The sequence below is a fragment of the Neoarius graeffei genome, chromosome 18 (genome assembly GCF_027579695.1).
Source record: "Neoarius graeffei isolate fNeoGra1 chromosome 18, fNeoGra1.pri, whole genome shotgun sequence".
NCBI classification, from domain to species: domain Eukaryota; kingdom Metazoa; phylum Chordata; class Actinopteri; order Siluriformes; family Ariidae; genus Neoarius; species Neoarius graeffei.
The window spans coordinates 50,692,280-50,715,786 of NC_083586.1; the positions used below are offsets into that span (position 1 = coordinate 50,692,280).

General features: G+C 42.2%; 1 long non-coding RNA gene and 1 pseudogene across 1 annotated transcript; one reads left to right on the forward strand and one right to left on the reverse strand.

Moving 5' to 3' along the window:
* The first annotated feature begins 1,723 nt into the window (after positions 1-1,723).
* LOC132865793 (neoverrucotoxin subunit beta-like) lies at positions 1,724-12,153 on the forward strand (annotated as a pseudogene).
* Positions 12,154-20,833: 8,680 nt separating this feature from the next.
* LOC132866775 (uncharacterized) lies at positions 20,834-21,793 on the reverse strand. Its single transcript, XR_009650626.1, has 3 exons — positions 21,152-21,793; positions 21,003-21,070; positions 20,834-20,888 (listed from the first exon to the last, which is right to left on the reverse strand). It is a non-coding gene; the product is annotated as an uncharacterized LOC132866775 (long non-coding RNA).
* Between the last annotated feature and the right edge of the window lie 1,714 nt (positions 21,794-23,507).

Below are 23,507 nucleotides of genomic sequence, written 5' to 3' on the forward strand. Positions count from 1 at the left end.
GTCTGTGACTTTAGGCAACGATTCTATCATTACCTGCATCTCTCTCTTTTTTTCCTTTTATGCGCCCCGCTAACATGTGAACGCTTCATCTTTCAAAGCCTCTAAATTTGTGTCTCTGTAGTCTGCAGTCTTTGGCGCGCTTTTGTGCGTGACGTTACATTTTGTTACAATTTATTCTTGTACAGTTGTGGGTGTTCGTTTCGCGAACCACATCCACCATGTCTCTTACAGCAGGCTACTGTGCACTCATTTATTTCTAACCTTATTTCTATCCGTACATTAATGTAGGCCCACGATTCTGACAGTTTATTTTATTCATATTACAAGGCCCCTGATTGGCTGCGGCCCAGGGGCTTGAGCCCCCCCCTTAAAGCGCCGGTGCATGTCCGCCATCGTCTGTGTGAGACTCGCGCGCGCGACAACTGTCCTTCCCATGATTCATTTCCAGAACGCATTTCCTCTTCTCCGTTTTAGCCTTTTTTTATTTATTTTATTTTTTACTCAGTAACGGTTGTGATGGAAAATGTACCGAAGTATACTACTTAAAAGAAAACATACTTAAGTAAAAGTAAAAGTACACTCTTTAAAAATTACTTGAAAAAGTATAAGTACACAAAAAAGCTACTCAAGTACAGTAACGCGAGTAATGTAATTCATTACTTTCCACCTCTGGTATTTGGTGATATGGTTATCACGCTACTGTTAACCGTTTTAACACACCTGGGGGTATACCTTAGCAACTGCTAAATCAAACTGGTAATTTATCTTTTGTTGCAACAATATTCAAGAAGTCAACAAACCAATCTCCTCACACGGGGCACCAATTTAACTGTCGGTACATTTGGTAATTATTAAGTGATCAATCTCATTAAATCAGTCTCATTAAATTTGAAGGTTAATAATTAAATTGAATCAGTCATGTTTGAATTAGCTTTGTGTAGCTAACTAAGATGTGTGTTTGTCAGGCCTGGTGAGGCCTGGTGACCACGTGTGCGGGTAGGCCTAGATTAACCTCGTGTGGCTAAGCTAAGACAAAGGGAAGCTGGCTAAGGTGTGTTTGTGAGTGGCCACGTGGCCTGAACAAAGAGCTAGCCTATGGATTGCTAGCTGAGGTGTGGTTGACCATGTGGTGAGGCCTAGATTAGCTTTGTGTTGCTAATGTGTGTTTGTGTGTGGCCTGTGAAAGGCCCTATGGCCTAGCTAAGGTGTGTTTGTGGGTGACCACGTGTTTAGGCCTATGGCCTAGCAAAAGGAAGAAGCTAGCGTGGGTTGCTAACTGAGGTGTGGTTGACCACGTGGTGAGGCCTAGATTAGCTTTGTGTTGCTAAGTAGACAAAGGAATTAGCCGTGTGTTTAGCTAAGGTGTTTGTGAGGCCTGGTGACCACGTGTTCGTGTGTGCTTAGATTAGCCTCGTGTGGCTAAGCCAAGACAAAGGAATGCTAGCTCATAACACTACTAAATCCACTGAAATCTTGATGAGATCAACATGTATGATAAGGAAATTAAAGTGTTAGTCAGGGATAGAGAGGAGCATGCACAGCCTATCTATTAAACAATTGAGAGATTAAACAAACAATACAACACGCTGCATGTTTAACAGTGTAATAAATAAACCTGAGTTTAAATTCACACTACTTCAATAAAAGCAAATTCCTAAGACTAGCTTTAATTATGCCCAAAAATGCCAAGCCTTACTTCCGTATCCCGCTTCTATGCGAGATTATGAGAAGATGTCCCGAGACTTTGGAGTTTTTTCACCGTTGTGAAGATGTGAGTCGCTTCTGTAGAAAGCGCAGAGAACTTCCTGGTCTGGCTCGTGGTCAGTCGTGATGAAAAGAAAGTCTCTGATTAAACAATGTGCACAGCGCTTCAATCAGGAGGAATTCTGGTCGCTCCTAATTATAAATTAACTGCTTTGAGCTGCAGTCGTACGTACTTAATGAATGAAACCGGTTGTAACTCACTGAGTTTAAAATCACGCGATCTTAGAGTCTACTGTGGCTATCTGTATGTCTCTCTCTCTCAATCTTTCTCTATCTGTCCGCATAGTGTGTGTGTGTGTGTGTGTGTAAAACCCTGACAGCGTTTGGCCAGAGTGTCATATTACACTGAGGCTATTCTCTCCCTCTCTCTCTCTCTCTCTCTCTCTCTCACACACACACACAGGAAATGAAGAAAATAAAAAGGAATAAGAAAAATAAATAAATAGAAAGAAAGAAAGAAAGAAAGAAAGAAAGAAAGGAGTTTGAAAGTGAAAAAGAAGAAAGCGAGATTGACATTGAGGAAGAAAGAAGAGAAAAAACAACAAATGAAAGAACAAATAAAGCTAGACAATTCCCCTGTGGGAAATCGCGAGAGTGATGCAGCGCGCTTAGCCAGGCCCTGTGAGGAGACGCCAGAAAGTCACACAAATGCCGCTTTTCCACTACCAACGCGGCTGAGTTGGGCTGAGTCATGCCGTGCTGAGTCGAGCTGAGTGGGGCTGTTGGAGTTGCATTTCGACTACAACCGCGCTGAACCGTGCTGGCTGGAAGTGGGTGGACACATTGGGTGGAGTTAGCGAAAGTGGGTGGACGTCACGTGATGTCGTTAAGCAGCGCAAACAGTGACATCAGTGAGCTTTTAAGCGGTAGTCTCACGACCCGAATAGTAAACAATAAACACGGAGGACATGGAATCGTTAGTGTTGCTGGTCTTGGTTCTGTGGCTTGTTGTCACCGACAACGCCAATACTAGACAATTCCCCTGCGGGAAATCGCGAGAGTGATGCAGTGCGTGAAGCCATGCCTCTAGGTGAAAGCACCATCCAAAAGGCAGCTTGAGATATGAGGCAAGGTGAAAGGACCACCCAAAAGAAATGAATGGGAAATGTAGCTGAGACTTTGAGCCGTTGGTGGCGCAGACTACAGGATCCATAGTAGTTTTTTCCATTACGGAACCCACTCTGGTAGGGTGTAACCAGCCCTCTACTTTCTAGTTTGTATACTAACCTTTTAGTAATCATCCTCTCCATAAGTTTGCATAGGTTAGACGTTAAAGCTATTGGTCTGTAGCTTTTGACATTCGTTTTATCTTTACCTGGTTTCCCTACAGGGACTATTACTGAATGTTTCCACCCAGTGGGCAGCTTTCCTCGTTCCCAAATTTTGTTATATAAAACCAGAATCACATTTTTTGCCATATCAGATTGAAGAACTATCGTTTTATAGCATATCCCATCTCTCCCTGGTGAGGCATTTTTAACTCCTATCAATGCTCTTTTTAGTTCAAACAGTGTAAAATTTGCATCTAGTGAGCTCTCACCCTCAACTTTCATCCCCAGCAAATCTTTATTTTCTTCAATGGTCCTCATTCTTTTAGATAACTCCTCACTGGAGAGATTGTGTGAGCTATGTATCCTTACAAAAGATCTTGCAAGCATCTCAGCTTTTTCCTCTACTAGTTACTGCTTCTGTGCCATTATCTCTTAAAATTGGTAGGGAAAAGTCCCTTCTTATGCCACCTATCTTTCTGATCATTCCCCATATGTCCTTAAAGGTGCCTTTCCACCAAAAGCGTTTAATACTGGCTCTTTTTGAAATACAGTTCACTCCGTGGGTGTGCAGCAGAAGTGGGGGTCGATGTCAAAGCGGGCTGCAGGAGTAGGCTGAGGTCGTGTAGCTCCTTAGCGTGTGCCAGGTTTAACTTACAGAAAAAAGTGTTGCCAATGTCAAAGAGTCCCACGGCTGTATGTGCGCCTAGGGATGGACAAACGCGACGAAAACATACAAATCACTCAAGCACACCGACGAAGACAAACAAGTAAACACCACATTATCGGGACAGAGAGGGGCCGCTGCGTCCGCACGCACCGCCATCTTTTTTTTTACTTTTAATATGAAGTTAAAGATGAAAAAAAAATTCAACTCATATTACCAAAAGCTAAAATGCACTCCATCCTGAAGACTTTCCCCATTACGTCTGACTGTTACAAACCGCTGACACTACAGACACCTTCCATAAAATTAAAGCATCTCTTCACAGAAAACATCAAAATATGAACATTTGTTCATGTGGAGCATTATTCAATACAAGTCCATGCGTGAGTTGTTGCAACACAAGCAGTACTATACAAGAACAAGCATGTTAATACAAACATGTGATTTGCAGCTGTACTGCTGTCAGAGCTGCTGCTATTAGAAAATTAATCAAAACATTCTGACCGATCAGAATTCATCAGTGCTGTGGTGTAAAAATAGAGCATCACAAATATCAGCAATCATTTCTGCAGCAATCATTTCTCATCTCTTTCTTGTTTCAGGTGTTACTTTATGGGATGCAGAAGCAGTGCGTGAGCACATTGATGTGCATCAGCAACCTAAAACACATCTGAAGTTTACTGCCTCTGACACCCTCAGTGAAAAGGCCAAGCTCCTGGATATAAGTGCTTCCCTTAAAGCCAGTTTCTTCTGTGGTTTGGTGGAGGTTGGAGGATCAGCCAAGTACCTGAATGATACCAAGTCCTCAACACGTCAGTGCAGAGTTACTATGCAGCACAGCCAGACAACAGAATTTAAACAAGTCACCATGAAGAACCTTGGCAATATCACCTATCCACAAGTATTTGACCAGAAAACAGCCACTCGTGTAGTTACAGCTGTATTGTATGGCGCTCAGGCTTTCATGGTGTTTGATCATACAGCTGCAGGAAATGAGAGCAAACAGGCTGTTGAAGGAAACCCTCATGCAGTGGTCAAGAAGATCCAGACCATTTCCACTGAGGTCCCCCAAAGTCCAACCCCTCGTCCTTGTCGCGGGAGACGGAAACAGGCAAAGTAAGGGTTTGCCAGGCCGGGTGAAGTATGGTGGGTAGTTCTCCACCCAGGCCGTTACGGTTGCCATGAAGGCCGGTCTAGAATAACTCTGAAATGCGCTGGCTAAAGGGGCTCTGGTGAAGCTGGGCAGGCCAATCCCCCACTCAGTGGTAAAATTTCGATTACCGAAACATCGACTAGAAGAAGAAATCGGATCAAAGATGGGATGAAGGAGCCTTCTTTTGGAAGGGCAAGTATGACACAGAGTAGACAAAGCCGAAAGGAATCTACACTGCCCAGTCTTCTATCACCAGGATAGGAACGTGGAATGTAAGAATGTATGAAGGAGGTAAAGCAATTACAATTGCTAAGATGATGAGAGAGTATAATTTGCAGGTGCTTGGTCTGAGTGAAACACAATGGACTAAAGCAGGACAAACGAGGCTTGCATCAGGGGAGCGAATTATATACTCTGGCCATATGAAGGAGAATGCACACTATACAGAGGGGCTAGGATTTATGTTATCTAGAGAGGCACAGAAACCCCTTACCAGCTGGGAACCAATCAGTTCCAGAATCATCACAGCTCAGTTCAAGACTAAACATCGTAGGATCAAGTTAAGGGTTGTGCAGTGCTACACCCCGACAAACAATGTCGAGGATACAGCAAAGAAAGATTTCTATAATAGAATGCAGGACATTTCAGACCGGAAGAGGGAGAGAGAAGTTACAGTACTCATGGGAGACTTTAATGCCAAAACTGGTTCCAACAACATAGGGTATGAGGAGATAATGGGTAAGCATGGGCTTGGACAGTAACAAGAATGGGGAATTGTTTGCAGACCTTTGCGCGGATAACATAATAGTGATCGGTGGGTCCATTTTTCCCCATAAAGACGTCCACAAGGCTACATGGGTGTCCCCCGACCACAGAACAGAAAACCAGATAGATCATATTGGAATCAACAGTAAATTTCAGAGAACAATGCTGGATGTTAGAGTGAAAAGGGGAGCAGATGCAGGATCAGATCATCACCTAGTGGTGGCGAAATTAAGGCTTAAGCTCAAAAGATGCGAACTGACCGCGAACACCAGGACCAAGTACAACATCCAACTACTGCAGGAGAAAGACTATGCAGATGCCTTCCGAGTAACTTTGCGAAACAGGTTTCAAGCGCTACAGGATTTACAGGATGACGAAGAAGACGATGACAATAACATTATAGAGAGAGACACTGGGAAAACATCAAACAGGTATGGACCAAATCTTGTGAAGAGATTGTTGGAAAGAAGAAACAACATGACGACAAACCTTGGATAACATCAGAAACATTGTTGAAAATTGGGGATAGAAAGATGAATAAAGACACACTTAATAGAAGTCGCACAAGAGCAGTGAAGTCCCAGGCCCAACAGCAATATTTGGAGTACCATAAAGACAGGGCCGGTTCTGCCCTTATCTGGACCCGGGTGCAACATCGCGCAACCCCAGAAAAAAACAAAACAAAAAAACCCACACACACACACCAGTCTAAATCAGGACAACCATCACATAACTATAAACATTTTACATCAACTATTTTAACTAAATGGGCTATAATAAATAAGCCTGCAGACACGGCGGGCTGCCTTAAAAAGTAACCATTCAATGACACAACTGAAAGCCTGCAGCCATGGCGGGCTGCCTTAAAAAGTAACCATTTGTCCTACCTTAAAACTGTATGTGTCGTGTCTTGGCTAAGCCAAGAAGTATATACTCGTTTTGCATTTTCTGCGTCCTTTTTTGTATTTTCGACCCTGCGTTTATTTTCTTTCCTTTTCTGAAAACCCGATTTGTGTCCAGACATTTTGTTCTGCTACCAACGAACTAACTCATCAGGTCTCGTCTCTCGAGCCCGCGATGATTCCCGTGGGAAGGGCAACAATTGATACATTTTTACAAACAACCAATAAACAGCCAATAGGGAGGTTGCAACGTTCAGGCTCTCCTTTGCTCAGAGACACTCAGTAATGCACTTATTCAGGAACAGAGAGAACTCTATTTTTTATTTTATCTTATTTTTTGGGGCCCCTCTCCACACCAGTCCCGGGTGCAAATGCTACCGTTGCTGCCCCTCCAGAACCGGCCCTGCATAAAGAAGTTAAAAGTTGTGACAGGATAAGAGGAGATACATCGAGGATCTTGCCAAGCATGCACAGGAGGCAGCAACACAAAAAAACATGAAGGAGCTCTATGACACCACCAAGAAACTAGCTGGAAAATACAAACAGGATAGTGGGCCAGTGCGAGACAAGAACGGAAATATGCTGACAAATAAGGAGGATCAGCTCAAGAGATGGGCCAAACATTTTTAGGAGTTACTAAATAGACCCGCTCCTGAAGACACTGCAGAGATACTACCTGCGGAAAGCCCACTCCCGGTAAACTGTGATACACCAACCAGACAGGAAGTACGAAGGGCCATCTTGGCGCTGAAAAATGGGAAGGCAGCTGGTCCAGATGAAATTCCAGGAGAAGCCCTGAAAGCTGCACCAGACACATCATCGCTAATGCTGGGGCATTTAATAGGAAAGATTTGGGAGGAGGAAGAGGTCCCAGATGATTGGAAGGAAGGCTCTCTTGTTAAGGTACCCAAGAAGGGTGATCAAAGTGTACGTGGCAATCATAGAGGTATTATGTTACTATCAGTGCCCGGTAAAGTACTAAACAGGATAATGTTGGAACATTTGAAAGATGCAGTGGATAAGAAGCTCAGAGATCATCAAGCAGGCTTCAGAAAGGAAAGATCATGTATTGACCAAATAGCAACACTCAGAATTATAATCAAGCAGTCAATGGAGTGGAACTCATCCTTGTACGTAGCGTTTATTGACTTCCAGAAGGCTTTTGACAGCCTTGACAGAGAGACTTTGTGGAACTTATTGAGGCATTACGGAATTCCAGAAAAATCCATCAGGCTTATTAGGAACACATACAATGGGATGTCCTGTAGTGTTATACATGAGGGTAAATTAACAGATAAGTTTCAAGTAAATACAGGTGTTCGGCAGGGTTGTTTATTATCCCCCTTCTTATTTTTACTAGCTGTGGATTGGATAATGAGGGGATGCACTGTAGGAAGGAAAAATGGCATACAGCGGACTCTGTGGAATCAGCTTGACGACCTTGACTATGCTGATGACATCGCCCTACTGTCACATAGTCGTAGTCAGATGCAAGAGAAGATCAGGTGCTTGGAGGAGACAGCAAAAAGACTGGGGTTATATGTCAGTAAGGATAAGACAAAGTTTATGAGGATTAACAACAGCAACAAGGACCCTCTACTGCTGGAGAAAGGAAATATAGAGGAAGTTCCAACTTTTACTTATCTGGGAAGCATAGTTAGTACAAGCGGGGGCACTGACGATGATGTCAAAGCCAGAATTGGGAAAGCCAGAACAGCTTTTAACATCTTGCACAAGGTATGGAAAGCCAGAGATATTTCAACAACAACAAAGCTATGTATTTTTAACTCCAATGTCAAGTCAGTACTGCTTTATGGATCAGAAACGTGGCAGACCACCAAAGCCATGCTCAGAAAAGTTCAAGCATTCATCAATAGATGTCTGAGAAGGATTCTTAGGATATGGTGGCCAGAAAAGATCAGCAATGAGGACCTATGGAGGATGACCGACCAGGAACCAGTGGGGAGGCTAATTAGCAGAAGGAAGTGGACATGGATTGGGCACACGCTTAGGATTGATTGATTGAAACTTTTATTTAAACAACAACAATGGGGTAGTCCAGTCAGTGGCAAAATGCCTCTGCTATCAAAAGGAGCCCTGTTATACACACATACATCTTACAAAAAAAAAAAAAAAACCACACAAATAATAAAATTTGACTACATTATTTACAATATATATTCAATATTCAATCTAAACAAATATAAAAAAGCTAAAATATAAAAGGATTATTAAACGTATAAAAATATAATTATATTGGAATAGACCCCCCCGAATTCGCCCGGACGCCATGAAACAAAGGCCAAAAGTCGAAAGCAGAAAGACCACATTACCAGGCAGGCACTAACATGGAACCCATCTGGTAAACGCCGGCATGGTAGACCCAGGAACACATGGAGGAGGAGTATAGAGACAGAGATGAGGAAGGAAGGTCTAAGTTGGGCGAAACTGGAGAAAGCTGCCCTAAATCGAGAAAGATGGAGGCTTGTGGTAGATGGCCTATGCTCCGCCAGTGAGTAACAAGGCGATAAGTAAGTAAATTTCCATTGAGGGGGAAGCATCCCTAAAGATGACTGAAGAGGAAAAAACACTGAGAACATCAGTGTCACATTTTATGGCGACGTAGCACTTGAAGAAAACCCGACCACATACAAGAAAGCCCTGGAGGTGTAAAAGAAGTTACCCACTTTGATGAAGAAAGAAAACTAGGTGTACCACTGACTGTGCGGCTGTATCCTCTCATGCTTTTGGATGATAAGGCTGCAAAGTTGGTGAGTGAAATCAGCATGAGCCTGGTGAATAAAACAGAGAATTTGCTGGAGGAGCTTGGAGAAGTGGAGAGAAGAGGCAATGATTTGATCAAAAACCAAATGACAGATTATTTCTCCAATGTAAAAGACAGGTTGTTGAAATTTGGGGACTTACACAGTTGTTATAAGATAATGTTCCAGAAGGCATTGTCCAGAGTTTTGCCAGCTATTCGGGGTGGGACACAAGAGGGCAAGGCACTAGAGGACATCCTGAACTTCCATGACACATCACCCTTCAATGCTAGGAACGTGAACAAATGGCAAGACAGCATTACAACTGAATTAAATATATTGAGTTCTTATACCAGTGGGCTGAAGAACCTGACAGTTGTGAACTCCCCAGCGACACTCCGTTCCATCCTCTTCGATCCTGATAATGATGTGGTGGTATGTTTGTCTTCTACATCTCTAAAGTATGAAGACTCCTACCTTGCAGCTCTCCTAGACTTTGAGAGCTCTGAAGGATTTGCAAAGTTTGAGCAAACAAGTGAGAAAATTCTCTCTTGCCAAGTACCACAACCTTGGTTCACTTCTCCTGACGTTTCTGAGAGCATGAGGCAGAATCTTTCTCGCTTTATAAGTTTTTCAAAGGCCAATAAAAATGAGAAGGGAATCAAGTTCATCATTGCCTCCATCTCTGACCCCAGCAATCCAGGAAACTCCATCCGACTTTAGCAGAAAGGCCGTCTGACAGATCCTAAGTTCCAGCCTGTATCCAAACCTCCTCTACCTGTGGTGGAGACCAGTGATGAGAAAATGATCCTAAAGCTTTCAAAATCCCCAACCGGAGAGACAGTTCAGTTTAGAGTTGAATGTAGGATGACCTTTCCAACTGATTCAGCAGATGATGCTGATGAATGGACAGTAATAGGCACTTCAGATGCACAGCCCAGCTTTACACTGACTGGACTAAAGCTGACAAACCAATACTGGGTTCGATACAGAGCTGTTAGTGATGTGGGAGTGAGTGAAGCCAGCGACTCTGTCTCCTTCACCTTTCATAGCAATCTTGGTCACAGTGAGTCCAGGGCTGCCAACTTTTCAAAATTCCTTGGAGTGAGATTTTTTTTTGGGGGGGGGTCGACGGCAAAATTTTTCCGCACAACAAGCAGTAAGTGGGAATTTTGTATTCAATTTGATATTCACTTGTCCCCCTGCATTCTGGTGTTTTGTTTGTGGGTCGTCCACCTTGAGATGGACAATGAAAGTGGGGTTGAGATTTTGGATTTAGTAGATGTGATTTCCTGCATTCTGGTGGATTTTTGGAGTGGCCTGCTGGAGATGTGCCATACCTACATTCCTACACACCCTGACTTGCCAGGCCTTCAGCTTGTGGCCAACAAAACTTGGTGCTTTTGGCTTAAAAGCCCCCACACTAGAAAAGTACAGATGACTGCCAATGTTCCTGTAGCCCTATAGACCTGTGTTTCAGATTTAAAGGCAAGTTCATGTTTGAAAATATTTCATCAGCTAAGCCTAAACACCTTCTGAATTGAAACTAAATGTTATGTTTTTAATAACTGTTGCAAAAATAAGATTGTCCCTCACTGACTATTCATTATGCATTTAAGGGCTTTCCCCACCACTGGGTTCAGCAGAAAATTGGCATGGGAAAAAATATCAACAGCAAAAGAACATAAAATGCTTAAACAGTATGCAAAATGTGCATGTGCTACAAGAAACATTAAAATGATCAAGTTTGAACAGTATTGAAACACAAAAAGCTGGACCTTGGCCATAGGTGGGAATGTGCACACAAAGTTGGGCTTAAAAATTTTGGTCATACTTAAATAAGCTATATTAATATATTTCTTATTAATTTATTTCTTATTAGTAATAGAGCATTCATCAGGGCCTGTTATCTGACAAATACTCTCTACCTGTCTTGCCCTCTCTGAAACCCTGTCTCCTCAGTACATTGTTCTCTCTGTCTTTTTTTTTTTAATTATTCACAACAGCCTATACAAGTCAATGATTTAATAACCTACACATTTTTGGTCATGTTCATGAAAAAGACGCTAGCAAATATGTCCATTAATGCATTTAGGACAAATTGAGTGTGGCATATAATTTGTGCAAACTTATGTTTCTTAACTGACACCTCAATCTTTTTGGATTGACTTGAATTGAAGGAGACTATGCAATGTCAATTTCTGGCTGAATTAGACCACTTATTTGTACCAAAATGTGTTTCCCTGCATTTTCACTGCCTATGGGCCTATTGCATACTGTCCTTGATTGATGTTTTGAATAACTGTTGCATTCTGAAGAGCATTAGGTTGTATCAAAAAAATTATACAAGATTAGTCTTTCAGAGACATCCATTCTTCGTTCAAGGCATTTTCACACCACTGGGTTTAGCAGAACATAATCAAATAAAGTGCTTAAACAGTGAGCAGATGTGCTGCAAAAAACTGAATTTGAACAGTGTTTCAACAGCATGTTCACAAAAAGCTAGAGAAGTCCTAATGTGCGCTTGATTGTACAGGCCTGTGGCCTTCTTGGAGGCCTTGATGATCGTGGGCGAGGGCTCCCACTTAAAGCAGGGCTCCAAGTCTGCCATCTTTATAGTCATGATTGAGGAGAGGGTACCATCTAGGGCCAAACTGTTTCTTGTCTTTGTTTTGTTGAGGCCCACCACAGAAAACACCCTTTCTGCATCTGCATTGGAATGTGGGAGGACGAGGACCAGCTTTGAAATCGCAACAAGCCTCTGAAATTGGTTTACTCCTGTCACCTGTGCCAAATGAACCAAGAACACAATGGAAATATGCCCTAATGTGATGTTTCCTTTTATCTCTTTTGACAAATGAGTATAGGTTGATGCACAGACAAAATACATGCATCTACCATGATGCTTTATATATACTGGTATCAATAATGCTCAAGAGGTTGTTTCTACTGTGTTCTTGGTGTACAAAAATAAGCTTTACCTTATCTTTCCGTGTGGCCATTTCAGCCCAGAAGCTTTCGATTTCAAATTCCTCTGGGTGCTGCAGTGGTGGCAACGGCATTGTCTGGTATTCCAGAAACTCCTCTGCCAGTAGATCATGCTCCGCTGGTCCATGGTATGGGAGCAGGTGGGGAAACCTATTTATGAAAGTACAGTTACAAGTTACTTGTTTTTGATATATGGTCATCAACCAACAGCAGTAAATACATACAAACATTTAAAAAGAGATGCCACTTAGGGACAGCTCATTCTAAGAGGCAAAATTCTATGGTTAAAATGCCTTTTCATTAGCCTGGCCACAAATTCAAGATATTTTAGATAACAAGTAGTAATTACTGAAAGATCCTAACCTCTCAACAAAGTAAAGGACATCTTCTATGTCACATTCAGACCTCTGTCAGACATCTACAAATTTGGCATGCTTGAGCAGTGGCTCTTGGAGGGGCAGCTTCTTCAAAGCGTAGAGTCCACAGCGTTGATCAGAAATGCCAAAGCAGCCTCATGGAATTTCTCCATCTGCTGTGGTGTGATGTCTCTATTAACCAGTAACCTGTTGAGCTTAGCCCTGGTGGTGAAGTCAATGTTCAGCTTTCTTCCTGCCAAAGATACAACAAAATCAGGTTAACAGAAATGCTGAGTTATGCTGATGATCTGCAAGAAGCTCAGTGGCTTTGGGCTAACCAGAAGCTCATTGTCGTCAATACAAGAACTAGGACAACCTTACCAGGTTTCTCCTTATGAGGCGAAAAACGGCTAGGTTCAAGGCAAAGCATCACATGAGGTTCCCCTATAGTCTGGCCTCATCACTTTGATATTAGAAATTTCAATTTTATTGATAAGAAATAATAATAATGATTAACAATCAAACACTGACCTGGTAAATGGTTGGCCTTTTCTTTATAGGGAATTTCATGAGCTGGTTCGCAGCCCTGCAGTGCTGATGACACCATGAACTTTGCACACAGCTTGCGAATGAATTTTAGCATCTACAACACAGATGTTTATAGCTGTAAAACACTGGGTGAAACCTGCTGTACAAGCTCCCAGCAGATAGCAGCAGCAAAACCCAGAATGGAAAAAAAGACAGCAGAATCATATCCCGCTCTCCCATTGTACCTCAACATGTAACAAAAATATTGATGACTGCTCTCGCTGGAGGAGGAGGTTAAATGTGGTGAATGTTGGTATGCTGGCCTGGAAGAACAGTAGGTACACCTCAGTCATGGGGTCAGTGAACACTGCCTGAAGTCTCCTGAACCTCGCCTGCTTTTCATCTTGAATAGAACAAGCAACAAAAAAACAAGGTTGTCAGTAACACAAGTGTACAGTTAACTATTCAGTGGCATTTGTAACTGCATAACGAAATGATGTAAGGCACCATACTAGCAGATTTGAAGTAGCTGGCCAGTGGTTCATAAAATCTCAGGATCCGTGTTACACAGTGCTCAAGACTTAACCAACGAATGGAGACGCACATGAGGATCTCCATGTACTCGGTTTCATGGAGCTCACAAAACTCTGTTATAGACATTTTATTATAAATCATATGTATCCTAATGCTCTGTATTTTCAATATTAGAATTTGGTACTACCAAATGCACACCTGTCAAGTACCCTTTTCGATTTATACTACCCTTGAACCAGTATCCGATATCGACTACCAGGTCCTCCAAATCAAAACTGGACACCTGCAATCAGGGGCGGTCCGACCGGGCAGCCGCCCGGGGTGGCATCGCGGGGGGGGGGGGGGGGGGCATGAGCACGGGCGCAAAAAAAAAAAAACGGTCCCAAAAAAAAAAAAAAAGCGCTCGTGCAGGAGATCAAGAACTTTCCTGACTTGCCGTCAGCAACTGTGACCCCCCCTTGAGCTGATCACATTCATGCACAAGAAGGAGCTATCAGAGATCTACCCCAATTTCTGGACTGGACTCAGAATTGCTGCCACTCTGTCTGTCACTGTGGCTCAGGCAGAGCTTCTCGAAGATAAAACTGATCAAGACTTACCTAAGGTCAACAATGTCACAGGAACGGTTCAGTGGCCTTGCTGTGATCAGCATAAACCACGCCTTAGGGGAACAAATCTCATATGAAGACATTGTGGAAGAATTTGCATCCAGGAAGGCCAGAAAAGCCAACTTTTAGGTTGTGCTTTCACTTTTGCATCCCGAATATAATTGCCACTTAAATGTATATAGACAGTTTTCCTCTTACTTCTTTTGCACGTCTTGTTATTTATGACAAATTATAGTGGTTTGCCATTTTTGCCACTTTAAAGAGTGTTAACTTCTTCATTTGTTACTTCTTGTTATTTATGATACACAATAGTGTTTGTTATTTCTTCTTATGTGTACAGTAATATGTATAGAATTTACCTCTTCTCTGTCGTTAGTTCATTTATTTATGATACATGATTGCGTTTTACCATTTTTGCCACTTTAATGTATAGTATTTTTAGATCTTTTGTCACTTCATGTTATTCTGTAATTGTGATTGTTTAACTGTTTAGCTTCTTTTGTTATTTATATGGTGCGACTTTAATGGAGGTTTAAGTCTTCTTGTTAATAATAATGGTGAATGGTACTCTATGATAATTCATTGTGCACTCTGTTGGTAAAACTGACTGACTTGTGCAATATTTTGACCATCGGGTGGTGCTGTAGTGCAGTTGTGCTTTCTTAAATAGCTGTGGATAGCTGTAATGCGAAGTCATTGAGTCTTTTTGTTTATTGTTTATCTTTTATTGTTTATCTTTGTATTTTTTATTGCACTAGTCATTAAAACTGGAAATTTGTTCTTGAAAATAGCTGTTGTGAGTTTGTGTATGGGGTCGTGTGTGTTCTGGACAAAGTTAGTGTTTTCTTAGGTGGTGGGTGGGAGGTGGTTGTCGGTTTGGGCCGGGGGGGAGCGCCAGCAGGGGATTTCGCCCGGGGAGTAAATCACTCTAGGATCGCCACTGGAAACCTACATAGTATGTGAAAAGTTAGCTAAGCAACTAACAATCAGCATAGTTACGAAGGAAATACTTCGTTGTTTGGAGACAGGTTTCACCGAGTGGCTATTATGCGCGAGACTTCATATTAGCCACAAAGTCAGAAAAATCTGTTCGTAAAGTTACGTTATAATGACCAAATACAATGAAAAGTATTTTTCCAGTCTCACCTGTGAAAGGTAATCCCATGTGATCTCGTTTGGACGGTAAACCTGTTGGTACAGTTAAACACAGCACATGAATGAGGCATCGGGTACTGTCTAGACGCTATACCAGAGACGGTTGAAGAATCTCCACTTTGCCACATCCAATATGGCGGCGAGGATGACGTATGATTCTACGCAGATGGCAGCGTCTATGTTTATATGTCTATGGAGAAAACCACCGGGAAAGTTTTTCAACAAACGCAAGTCGGCAGATGACCATAAAATACTCGATAGTTAGGATATAATGATTTTATGTATCTCACACAGAATTTTCGGAGATATATCGAGTATATTCGATATATCACACAGCCCTAGTCTGAATCTTCGCTTCATATATGAGTGATTCCACGCTTATGGGTACTGAAATGGGGACATGAACTTATTCACCTAAAACCATTTCTTTTTTAACCATCAGGTCACAAAACATGTAATCTTTAATGAATGATATATTAAAAGATAACTTTAATTTTCTGAGATGTAATAAAAACATTTATATGCCAAAGTCAAGCCTATGAGTTCCTAAATGATGTCTGTTACATTACTTCTGTTACGATTGTCCATCTCGCGTCTGTTACAAATTAATTACAATCTAGCTATATACCATGTTAATCTTATTGAAAGAATGTGTATGTTTATTCTACTACACATGTTTATTAATTATATTTGCTAAAACATCACCTTCCTATGTTTCAAAAAGTAATTCTACATTGTTAAAATTGAGAATATATATGTCCACAACACTTCTGTTACGTTCTGACTTTGGCATATAAATATGTTTTTATTACATCTCAGAAAATTAAAGTTATCTTTTAACATATCATTCATTAAAGATTACATGTTTTGTGACCTGATGGTAAAAAAAATAAATGGTTTTAGGTGAATTTTTAAAAATAAGTTCATGTCCCCATTTCAGTACCCATAAGCGTGGAATCACTCATTTTTTATTTTCAACTAGCCAGCCGGGCTGCCTAGTGACAGGAATTACCCAACAAATGACAAATTAAGTCGCCTCGGGCTACCGGACCACCGCGAATTTCGAGCCCTGTAATGCCAATTGCACAGGCCTGTTCTTTAATTCAAAATCACCATCTTGATTTTCAAATTGACCATATGGCAGACCCTCCAGGATTCCGCGATGCTGCGATTTGCAAATTCCACCAATCCCAGCAAATTCAGGGCGGTGTTGCAATTATATCCAATCACCGCAACTTTCCTGCAAATTTGACCAATCGTTGGCGTCGTCTTGAGGTGACGTCGACAAACTACCTTCCGCCTTACTTCCGTGTATACGTTCAAGAGAAGCAGCATGTGTGAGTCAGTGTTTATGTAGGCTTAAATTCTGTTACTGAAAGTGTGTTATGTTTACAGTGGAGGACTGTGTGCACTTTACATTATTTTTTTACTTAATACAAGAAATTAATGGATGCCAACATTTTTGCCAAAATGGTATTTTATTTTCCATTGTTTAGGCAGCTTCAGCATCATACTGTGAGATTCTGTTCAAATTGTTTTTTTTCTTCTATGAAGCCTGAGCCATTTATTTTATTAGTTTATAATTATTGTTTAATTTAGTCTTCAGGAGAGACTGCCTGCACACAGTACTAGTATTAATAGTTTTTTTTTTCTTACATGAAAGCTGAGGCATTTATATTTAACTTCATGTTGTGCTGTGAGGTTCTATGCACTTTAACTTTTGAACAACAGGTGCATTTGGATAAGTAAAGCCTATTTTTCTGCATTTTTGTAGTCCTGGTAATCTTTTATATTGGTAAAGTTGTTTATAGGACCATTTCTCAGTGTCTGTTTTTTTAATCAATAGTTTTTCAGTAATAACTTAATATTTAACATATCACTCAATTGTAGTCACAAAAAGAAAATCGCAACCATTTCTCGCAACTTTCACTTCCTCCCGCAATGTAATCGCAACAAAAACCTAAAAAACACCGCAACTTTCATCGCAATTTTTTGGAAAACCCCCTGCAACATCAGACATTTTAGCCCGCAACAATCACAACAAAGGCCCGTGAAATCCTGGGGGGACTGGTATGGTAATATGTATTACATTACACAACATCCTGTCCAGATAAAACCTAGTTAGTACACACAACAGTTGAAAGGGAAGTGATAAGTGATGTTGAATGTTGCCTGCTTAATATGCAAGACCTCCTGCTACCATGATAACATCAGAAGAAAGCTTAAGATAATTATATGATAGAACTTTTTTTCTGGTGTGCACTTCATTTTAAAGGATTAGAGTATTCAAAGACATGAATAGCAAAAATGCAGAAATATAATACTGTAGAGCCCGTTTATATTAAAAGGTGCATTGATTTTTTTGAAATAATCAAATGTGAATTGATTAAAAACAAGTCTCTTGTACCATATTAATCATTTTCACCTGGTAGTCCACCAAGAAGGGGAATTTATTTCCAAATAAATTGCAACTTTTTGCTGATAAAATTAATAGTTTGGGGGTAAAAAAAAAAAAAAATAGCCAAAAATCATTAGCTCCCGCCCCCTGGGCCCCCACTGGGGCTCTGCCCCTGGGCCCCGCTGGGTGCCTGCGGCTCCCAAACGGCTTTTTTCAGACGGGGTGTGCGGACGTTCTGGAATACGTGGTGAGGAACATAGATTTACATAGAAGACTAGATTCCTCACCGTGTATTCCAGAACGTCCGCACAGGGCGGCCATCTTACCACAGACAAGCTTTTCCACAGAATTTGCGGTACACTGAGGTAAGACCATTGAGGTGCTTAAATGTTTATACTCTTATCTCGCTGAAATTTTGACGTATATACAAATGGTTTGATTTCTTAAAACATTATTAATGTGGTTGTAATTCTGGGTGCTTGAACATGCTAAAATCGTACCTTTTCTCTTCAAAAACAACTTACTGCAGCTTTGTAACACTCTGCTAACACTGGTTGTGTCCCTATTTTTTAAGCTTAGACTCCACCACATTGCCAAGATGACAACCCTTTCCTTACAGAACAACAGCATGAGACAGAAGCACAACAAAGCAGTACTGTTTAAAGGGCATTAGCCAAATATACAGTGTAAAAATTTTCAAGGGGTATGAAGACTTACGCAAGCACAGCACAGCCCAGCACTCACATTATGATTTACAGGAAATCAAAGTACTGACTTTGATGACAGGATGATGTGTGTGTCTGTGTGTGTTTTAATTGTAGATGTTTATATCAGTATGTTTAGTTTTATTTTAACTGCACATTGGAGCCTAGTCAAATGAAATTTCAATCTTCTGTGCTAACATATATTGACTTTGACATGATAATCAGCTTTGAATGTTCTTTTTGTAAATGTAAAGATATCTTTTTATCCTTGGAAGTATAACCACATGTGATTAATTAAATGCTTTTTTTGTCACAAACTACCGTGAGTCGCTGTCACTGTTTTATACTATTACTTACTCGCAGGGGCGGTTCTAGGATTTTTCTGAAACAGGGGCCATATGTAACCTTCAGGGGCCAACAGTGTCGCCACCATCTTTATCCAGTGATAACGCTGCTTAGGTTATAAGGCTACCAACCTGATTTGTACATTTTGTTTAGTGGATTGCATACTCTTATACATCATACCTATATTGCTTATTTTTAAAACTTACTCTTCTACAGTATACTGCTTCTTGGCATCTGTGGGCTCTTCCAAACGGCATCTCACTGTATTTGTATACTGACAATAAAGAACATCTACTTCTACGCTACTATCCAAGCACACAAATTAATAATTCAGTACCCTTTTTCAAACTTAAATAAAACATTATGAATCAGTAACGTTTGTAATAATTCTTTTTTTATTCATTCTGTGTGCATAAAGGGCACATAAAACAATCAACAACATATAGGATAGGAGCACATAGGATAACAGAGGAGCAACAGCTTTTAACTGTAGGTGCAACAACATCTCATTCTCTCTCTCTCTCTCTCTCTCTCTCTCTCTCACACACACTTCAGAAAAGAAGAATTCTCCGATTGCCATGCTTTGAGCTAAAACACCTGACAAATTCATCCAAATCCTTTCATCATTTGAACCTGCACCATCCGATAGAGCTAATACAGAAATATGTCACAAAATAAATAACCCGTATTTCTATTCAAAATGCCACCTGACAACTACCAATTTAGTAATTTTAATAAATAAAATGCAATTAAGTACATTACACCCATACAACATGGCATCATTACCTAGAGGGTTACTATTACAGCTACAGTTGAACTACATACAAGTCTAGAACTAAAGTAGACCCTTAAACTGTGCATTTCTCCTCTATGCAATCTCAATTAATACCATTTCCAGAAATACCGGTACAATACATTGTATTATTTGTAGACATCTGGTTTTGCCTACTACATCATGTTTTCTCTGACCTGGTGAAAAGGGGCTTGGGCTAGCAGACTGGTACTGCAGTTGTTGACCGTCCTGTGGCGCTGGTGCCTGCGTACTTGTGCTGCCCTCATTTAAACCCTCACTTTCAGTTTTTCTTTTGATAAGAAACTGCTGAATTCCCTGCGTCTTTCTTTTCATGCTCTCTCTGTGTCTATACCTGCCAAACACGATAGTTAAGATTAACACAAAATCTTGAGCTTTGAATAAACAGGTCAAAGCTATTGCTATTGTGACCCTTCACTAGCAGACAACGGTTTAGAAATAAGGCACACAGGAACCCAAACAGTGCTGAGAAAGTACAACTTCTTTATTAAAGAATAGGTTTAAAAGTATAAAATTTTAATCTTTAATATTCTCTTATTATAAAAGCAATGCCAATAATTTGGTTGGTCAACACAAGACACATGCAACTTGGCTTAGAGTACAGGGATAAAGAAAATCACAAAGAAGGGTAGAAATCTTCACTCACTGGTTACACACCCTTATTAGTTAAATTCACACCAGTCCATTAATTCACAGCAACATGACCCAAAGTCAGATAAGAAACGTACACACTTAAGAGGATTCAAACCACTGCACACGGTATATCACTCTTGTTAGAACACAACAAACCCAGTGAGGATTCTCCCAAAACAAAACAAATAAGCAAAGCAAATTCTATGCTCCCTGACCCCAGGGTAGTATAGAGCAGCTGCATATGCCAAGGCTAGATGGGCACTCAGTAAAATTCCTAACCAAGGAAACCGGCACGATCCAAGAAAATAACAAAATAATAAAAATATAAAACAAATGAAAGCAAAACAGTGACTATTAACGTTCTGCCACCACTGTACACCGTCCTAAAACACACATTGATACAATGCATAAAAAAGAATGTGTCCTGAATGTGCTACATGTTAATTTTTTTTTCTTAAGGCTCGTGGCCTACCTGCGCTATGGTGGCGTCATGCCAATTAGCTTACTCCAGCTCCCGGCCCAACTTCCCCGCTGGTACGGCTTGCATCTACAACGCAGTTCAATTTTGGCAAGGTTTACTGCTCAACACAAACAATATCGTACTGACACAGCATCAATGTGCGTGAAGGTGTAAGTGTGTGTGTGGTGTGCGCGTGCATACCTGACCACACAAACCACTGAGGGCACACCGCATACGTCTTGTTGGCTTCTCTCGGATACCAGCTATACCTAAACAATTACGGTCATCAGTCCCGCATTCACCAACCCAGGTCTTACAAAACCCTTAATCAAATTACATAGCCTACTCACCAACAACCACGCACGTTGAAGGCTAGTAATTTCGCCTCACTGTTGGAGTGATATTTCGAAGCTTCAAAAGTTTCACTCGTAGTGTAACTGCAGACTTCTAGACCTCACCAGACAACTTGAAGATGGTGCCCTGGCGAATGCTACAACTCATGTACTGCAAACCGCTAATGAGACCAAACGATACTTTGGGACCCAACGCGAGATTTCAAGGGCTCTCTATGAGCATCAAAGTAAAAGTCTCCCACTTACAGCTACTCCATTCTGCCGGTTACATCCACCCCCCCTTTAAAAAGTCACCGTCCCGGTGACATACACGAAGACTGCTGCCATGGTCTAAAATAGCACCCTACAGATCTACTTGTCACCGGATGAGTTGCAACCCCAATGGACCCCGATGGTTGGGCCACTGGGCGGGGGAGATTGTAGGGGTTGGGATGGACGCCTGCAGTCGTTCGGGTTGACCGTCTGAGGATTGCTGGCGACTGGGATGACCGAGTCGTTAGTCCCCTATCCAGAGGGCCTGTTTCAGTTGGTCGGGTGGCCTCATGCTGCGTACATCCCCACCCTACATTGTTCTCACCAATGTGGGGTGAGGTTACTGCCGAGCTTCTCTCTGGGGGTCTTCCTCTCTCGGACGTGACAGTGTTTGTACCGGGAGACTCGTAGTCTGGCCCAGCTGTGGAGGTTTTGCTGCTCGTGATGGCGATCCGCCCCACCGCATCGCCCACTGGCCCTCGTCCTCGCCCTGGTCACTGCTATCGTCTTGGTTAGGACACTCTTGAGCTTCCGGGAGCTCCTGTTCCGAAAGAACAGCCAAGCTCTGGGGAAGGGTTTGTCCCGGAACTACTCTCAATTCACTCCTATGCATGTTCTTTGCTGGGCCTTGGCCATCCATTGGGAGAATTGTGTAAACACGGCCAACATCATCCAGGCACTTCATCACCTTGTATTGGGTACTATCCCAGATGTCTTGGATCTTATTCCAGCCGGGGGCATGTCGCTTCTGGTAGACCAGGGTGCCCACAGGGAGTATCGGAGCCACCCCGGTTTGTTGCTGCTGGATACATTGCGCCACTGCGTATTTGAGCTGTTTCTCCGCACTGGCAAACACAAACTGGAGGAATTCTTGTTGATCCTGCACCCATTCACTAACAGAACCTTCTCCACAGCTTTCCTCTGCTGTTCCCAGGAGCGCATCTATTGGCAGCCGGGGCTTACGTCTGAACATCAACTCAAAGGGTGAATGGCCTGTTGACTGGTGCACAGTAGTATTGTACGCGAACAGTAGTCGCGGGAGGTGTTGTGGCCATCTCCTCTTCTTATCAGGGGGCAGAGTTCGTAGGAGGAGGTCATGCATGGTCCGATTAAACCTTTCGCATTGTCCATTGCCTTCGGGGCGATATGGAGAGGTCCGGCTCTTCTCCACACTGTACACTTTACACAGGGCCTTCAGCATCTCCCCCTCGAAATTGAGACCTTGGTCCAAATGCAGCCGTTGGGGAATCCCATAGGTGTAAAACCACTTCTCAAGGAGCACATGCACTACAGTGCTGGCCGTCTGATCAGGTGTTGGAAACGCCTGTGTGAACTTAGAGAAGACATCGGTGATTACTAGGACATTTTCTCGTCCATCCATTACTCGATCCAATACCGTGAAGTCAATGGCTACAATTTCTAGTGGCTTTGAGGCCAGCAGTGAGCCAGGGAAGGTCCTCACCTTAGGATGGACCGCTTTTGCTGTTCCACAATGAGAGCACTGTTGACACCACTCTTCTATCTCCCTTTTCATCTGTGGCCAGTAGCACCTTCGTCGGACCAGATGGGTAGTTTGTTCACACCCCTGATGACCATGATTGTCATGGAGAGCCGTTAACACTTCAGTCTTCAACACCTCAGGTAGTAATAGCTGCAGCACTTCAGTCCTCTCTCCGGGCATATGGGTGCGCCAGTACAGTATTCCACCCTGGTCTCTGATGTTCTTCCATTGTTTCAGTAGTTCTAAGACTGGCTTCATCTCTGTGACTCGTTCTTCTGCTGAAGGGGGATGGCCTCGCTGCCAGTAGACCAAAAAGGCACGAATGGTGGGGTCTGCTGCTTGTAATGCCAGCAGGTCCACTTCCTGGTGCACCGGGAAGGCATCAATTGCAGAGACCAAGCTTGGACATGGCGGCATCACGGAACGTCCCCTTCGGGGTATAGGGACAGCTACTCCTGAAGTCACTTCTCCTATGGCCACCGGACCAGGATAATCACTCAGCCGAGATAGCGCGTCTGCATTCTGGTTAGCACCCCCAGGGCGGTATTTGATCTTGAAATCAAACAGGGCAAGTTGTGAGGCCCAACGCTGCTCTACAGC